This window comes from Scyliorhinus canicula, chromosome 6 (assembly GCF_902713615.1).
Source record: "Scyliorhinus canicula chromosome 6, sScyCan1.1, whole genome shotgun sequence".
NCBI lineage: Eukaryota > Metazoa > Chordata > Chondrichthyes > Carcharhiniformes > Scyliorhinidae > Scyliorhinus > Scyliorhinus canicula.
The window spans coordinates 39,951,454-39,957,453 of record NC_052151.1 but is presented as its reverse complement, the minus strand read 5'-3'; positions in this window follow the sequence as shown (position 1 = coordinate 39,957,453).

Sequence of the window (6,000 nt, the reverse complement as noted above, 5' to 3'; positions counted from 1 at the left end):
CCTACGTGGTGTACCCCGACGGCCGCCAAGACACAGTCTCCCTCAGGGACCTGGCACCAACTGGGTCCCCACACACACCCTCCTCTGCCTCGGCGCCACCATCCCTCCCCCCAGCGCACCCCACCACAGTCCCCGCTCCAGGACAATCCGTCCTCCCCTTGGTCCCACCCGGGGATGAAGATGAGGTCGACACGCTCCCAGAGTCACCGACAACAGAACCGATGCCTGAATCGCCACCGGGACTGCGGCACTCGCAACAACGGATCAAGGCGCCCGATCGTCTCAATTTGTAAACTTTTCCTAAAATGTTAAACACCTGCATGTAAATAGCCTTCCACCACCCCCGCTGCACTCTTATTTTTACCAGGGGGTGAATTTGGTAGTCACCACTGTTGTATTGCATATATCACATGTGAGGTGTATTACGGTAAGGCTCCTGTACTACAGGTACGGGGGTAGATCCTTGCCTCCTGGCTCCGCCCAGTAGGTGGAGTGTAAATGTTTGTGCTCTCCGAGCTGCAGCCAATTCGGCAGCAGCTGCGGGAGGCTACACATCTCTGCTTAATAAAGCCTCGATTACTCTCTACTCTCGTCTCGTTGTAATTGATAGTGCATCAGGGACCGAGTGTGTCGATAGGGGGAATATTGGAGCTGCTTCGAGTGTTTGGGTCTTTCTCGGGGTACAAACTAAATCTAGACGAGAGTGAGTATTTTGTGGTGTCTTGGCCGGGGGTGGGGGCAGGGGTGGGGGGGCTGCCATTACGTAGGGCATGGACTCACTTTAGGTACCTGGGGGTGCACGTTGCCTGGGTGTGGGGGGGCGGGGGGGGGGGGGGGGGCTCCGCAGGTACAACATTTCTAGTTTGGTGGGGAGAGTGAAAGCTGACCTGGCAAGGTGGGATGGTCTCCCTCTGTCACTGGCGGGTCGGGTACAGGCGGTTAAAATTAACGTGTTGCCGCAATCTCTGTTTATTTTTCAAAGCCTCCCGATTTTCCTGCCAAAGGCATTATTCAGAGAGATTGAGGGAAGGATTACTTTGTTCATATGGGGAGGGAAGGTGGCCAGAGTTAGAAAGGTGCTACTATAGAGGGGAAGGCAGGCAGGGGGTTTGGGTCTTCCGAACCTGATGTATTACGACTGGGCGGCGAATGTGGAGAAAGTGCGGAGCTGGGTCAGAAGGGTTGATTTCCAGCGGGTCAGAATGGAGGAGAGTTTGTGCAGGGGGTCGGGATTGAAAGCACCAGCAACAGCGCCGCTCCCGATAGCCCCGGGGAAATACTCAGGGAGTCCGGTAATAATAGCTTCATTGAGAAGTTGGAGGCAGTTTCGCCAATACTTCGGGTTGAGGGCAGGGTCAAGGGAAATGCTGATTCGGGGGAACCACAGATTTGAGCCAGGGAGGTGGGATGGAAATTTTCAGAAATGGGAGGAGAAGTGGATTAAGACACTAAAAGGTTTGTTTCTTCGGGGATGGTTTGCAGGACTGAAGGAGCTGGAAGCGAAGTATGGGCTGGAGCAGGGGGAAATGTTCAGATACATGCAGATTCGAGATTTTGCCAGGAAAGAGATACAGAGCTTCCCAGTGGAGCCGGCCTCCACATTGCTGGAGGAAGTGCTGACGACAGGGGGACTGGAGAAGGGGGTAATGTCGGCGGTTTACGGAGTATTTTGGAAGAGGAGAAGGCACCACTGGAAGGGAGCAAAGCAAAGTGGGAGGAAGAGTTGGGAGAGGCTATAGAGGAGGGGTTCTGTTGTGAGGTGAACCGGAGAGTGAATGCCTCCACCTCGTGCGCGAGGTTGGGGCTGATACAGCTGAATGTGGTATATAGAGCGCACCTCACAAGGACAAGGATGAGCCGGCTCTTTGGTTCTGTCTGAAGCTGGAGGATTACTGGAAGGAGGTTTTTAGGGTAATCTCTAAAGTGGTGCATGTGAAACTGGACCCGGGCCCCCGGGAGGCCATATTTGGGGTGTTGGAAACGGGTGCGGAGGCAGATGTTGTAGCCTTTGCCTCGTTGATTGCCCGAAGGCGGATCCTGATGGGATAGAGAGCAACAGCTCCACCCTGTGCCCTGGCATGGTGAGGGGACATGTTGGAATTCCTGACTCTTGAGAAGGTTAAGTTTGAACTGAGGGAAAGGATGGAGGGGTTCTATAATTCATGGCCATTATTCATTATGCACTTTCAAGAACTGGATAACATCGAACAGTAGTTGGGGCGTGTGGGTGGGAGGGTTGGGGGGAGGGGGACTGTGTGTGTTAATGGCGACTATGGGTGATCCCTAATTCCTTTTTGTCATTTGTTTGTGTGAACATGCGAGCTAATGTCTGGGGTTTGGTGGGAGGATGAGATTGTTGTTATTGATATGGGGATTGACATATCTATTGCTGATTGTTGTTTAGTGTTGGTGGGTGTAAATGTGGGAGAAAATGTGAAAAAGGAGGAGAATAAAAAATATTTTTAAAAAGATAAGCCATCCTCCAGAGCCTGCCAGGACTCTGATGACCCTCCCTTAAAACCGGAGCAGGTGGGGATGGAAGCTGCACCCCCATCTCACCCTCTCTCCGCACCATGCATGAGCTCAGGTACTGGCATGTCAGTGGTAAATAGAAAGCAGTGGAAGCAGAGATCAATTCTCTGCCTTCATTTCTGGGCAACTCCCCCTCCCTCCCCGCTCCTCCCCCAACCCCACCTCCCTCCCCGCTCCTCCCCCAACCCCACCTCCTTCCTCGCTCCTCCCCCAACACCCCCTCCCTCCCCGCTCCTCCCCCAACCCCACCTCCCTCCCCGCTCCTCCCCCAACCCCACCTCCCTCCCCGCTCCTCCCCCAACCCCACCTCCCTCCCTGCTCCTCCCCCAACCCCACCTTCCTCCCTGCTCCTCCTCCAACCCCACCTCCCTCCCCGCTCCTCCCCCAACCCCACCTCCCTCCCCGCTCCTCCCCCACCCACCCTCACCCCAGAACATAAAGGTGGAAGCCACAAAAATACACAAATTGATCACTGCTTTTTCACTTGTAAAAACAAGCCTTGCTCAAATCCAAGCTTGCCTCTTGTCAGAATGACAGTAAAGATGGTCTGTACTGCGATGTGAGTTTTAAGGGAGCAAACATGGAACTTGCTGATGAGCGACGAGATGGAAAAATCAGCCAATGGTATTACTGCAGCACAGGCCAGTGCAGGACAGAACTAGCCAGTCCAGTGCAGGAGCAAATACCCCAATCAACAAGACGCATATGCTGCCATTCAGTATATTCCACAGTGTCATTCAATTTCAAAAATAAAAGTTCACTTCCTCACTCAAAATCAAAGAGGTTATTGCGATAAATTCATGCGAGTGGAGTCCAGCAAGTCCAAGTCGGAAATCAGATGGCTTTGTCTGGCAGGATTCTATTCTTTATCCTGAAGAGACTTTCCGAAGACCAATCTTGAGAGCGAAGGTGGTCAGAACTACCAGCATGTGACCAGCTGTAACCATTATATCAGACCAGAAATGGTCAGTTTTGAAAAACCGAATTTAAACAAGAGAATATGGAAGTGTGACTGATTTTTAAGATTTTCTTGCTTAATTCCTTGTTGGCAGGGCAATTTTGATAGTTCCCCCCCCCCCACACTTTTTCATTACAAAATCATCAATTCCATCATTGTAGGTCAAATCTTGTATATATATATATTTTTTTCCCCACAGACCCATGTACACAGTTCTCCCTCCCCTCAATCCAAACCCCCCCCTCTCCCCCCCCCCCCCCCCCCCCACCCTCCCCCCCCGGGTTGCTGCTGCTGTCGGCCTATTTCCCTACTGTTCCGCCAGGAAGTCCAGGAAAGGCTGCCACCGCCTGAAAAACCCTTGTACTGATCCTCTCAGGGCAAATTTCACCCTCTCCAATTTAATGAACCCCGCCATATCATTGATCCAGGCCTCCACGCTTGGGGGCCTCGCATCCTTCCATTGGAGCAAAATCCTCCGCCGGGCTACTAGGGACGCAAAGGCCAGAACACCGGCCTCTATCGCCTCCTGCACTCCCGGCTCCACTGCCACCCCAAAAATTGCGAGTCCCCAGCCTGGCTCGACCCTGGATCCCACCACCCTCGACACCGTCCTTGCTACCCCCTTCCAAAACTCCCCCAACACTGGGCACGCCCAAAACATATGGGCGTGGATCGCTGGGCTCCCCGAGCACCTAGCACACCTGTCCTCGCCCCCGAAAAACCTACTCATCCTCGACCCAGTCATGTGGGCCCTATGCAGCACCTTGAACTGTATGAGGCTAAGCCTCGCACAGGAAGAGGAGGAATTCACTCTCTCCAGGGCATCCGCCCACGTCCCCTCCTCAATCTCCTCACCCAGCTCCTCTTCCCATTTACCCTTCAGTTCTTCCACCGAGGCCTCGTCTACCTCCTGCATTACCCGGTATATGTCCGAAATCCTCCCTCCTCCAACCCACACCCCCGAGAGCACCCTGTCCCGTACCCGACGTGGGGGCAACAAGGGGAACCCCTCCATCTGCCGCCTGACAAACGCCCTAACCTGCATGTACCGAAACATGTTCCCGGGGGGAGCCCAAACTTCCCCTCTAACTCCCCCAAGCTCGCGAACCTCCCCTCCACAAACAGGTCCCTCAACCTCCTAACCCCTGCCCTGTGCCAGCCCAGAAATCCGCCATCAATGCTCCCTGGGACAAACCGATGGTTCCCCCGTATCGGGGCCTCCATCGAGCCCCCCATTTCTCCCGTGTCGTCTCCATTGCCCCCAAATTTTGAGGGTAGCCGCCACCACCGGGCTCGTTGTATACCTCGTTGGAGGGAGCGGCAACGGCGCCGTTACTAGCACCTCCAAGCTCGTGCCCACACAAGACACCGCCTCCATCCTCTTCCATGCTGCCCCCTCATCGTCCATTACCCACTTATGCACGATCGCTGCATTGGCAGCCCAATAGTACCCACACAGGTTGGGCAACGCCAGCCCCCCCTATCCCTGCCACATTCCAGGAGCACTCTTCTAACCCTCGGGGTCCCATGCGCCCACACAAATCCCGTGATACTCCTTTTGACCCTCCTAAAAAATTCCTTCGGGATAAGGATGGGAAGGCACTGGAACAGGAACAAAAACCTCGGGAGCACCGTCATCTTAACGGACTGCACGCTCCCCGCCAGTGACAGCGGTAACATATCCCACCTCTTAAACTCCTCCTCCATCTGCTCCACCAACCTTGTGAGGTTGAGCTTGTGCAGGGCCCCCCAGCTCCCCGCCACCTGGACCCCTAGGTACCTGAAGCTCTTCCCTGCCTGCTTCAATGGGAGCCTACCAATCCCTCCTCTTGATCCCCCGGATGTACCACAAACACCTCACTCTTGCCCAAGTTCAACTTATACCCCGAGAAACCCCCGAATTCACTAAGAATCCTCACCGGGTCCGCCACATACAGCAACAGGTCGTCCGCGTACAGCGACACTCGATGCTCCTCCCCACCCCGCACCAGGCCCCTCCAGTTCCCTGACTCCCTCAATGCTATGGCCAGGGGCTCAATTGCCAACGCGAAGAGCAAGGGGGACAGGGGGCACCCCTGTCTCGTCCCCCGGTACATCCGAAAGTACTCCGACCTCCTCCTATTTGTGGCTACACTCGCCATCGGGGCCTCATAGAGCAGCCTCACCCACCGGATAAACCCCTCCCCAAACCCAAACCTCTCCAACACCTCCCACAAATACTCCCACTCAACCCTATCAAAGGCCTTCTCCGCATCTAATGCCACCACTATCTCCGCCTCCCCTTCCACAGCCGGCATCATAATAACGTTGAGGTGCCTTCGTACGTTTGTATTCAGCTGCCTTACCTTCACAAACCCCGTCTGGTCCTCATGGATGACGCCGGGCACGCATTCCTCTATTCTAGTGGCCAGGATCTTTGCCAGCAGCTTAGCATCGGCGTTCAGCAGTGAAATCGGCCTATATGATCCGCACTGCAGAGGGTCCTTGTCCCGCTTCAGGATCAAGGAAAT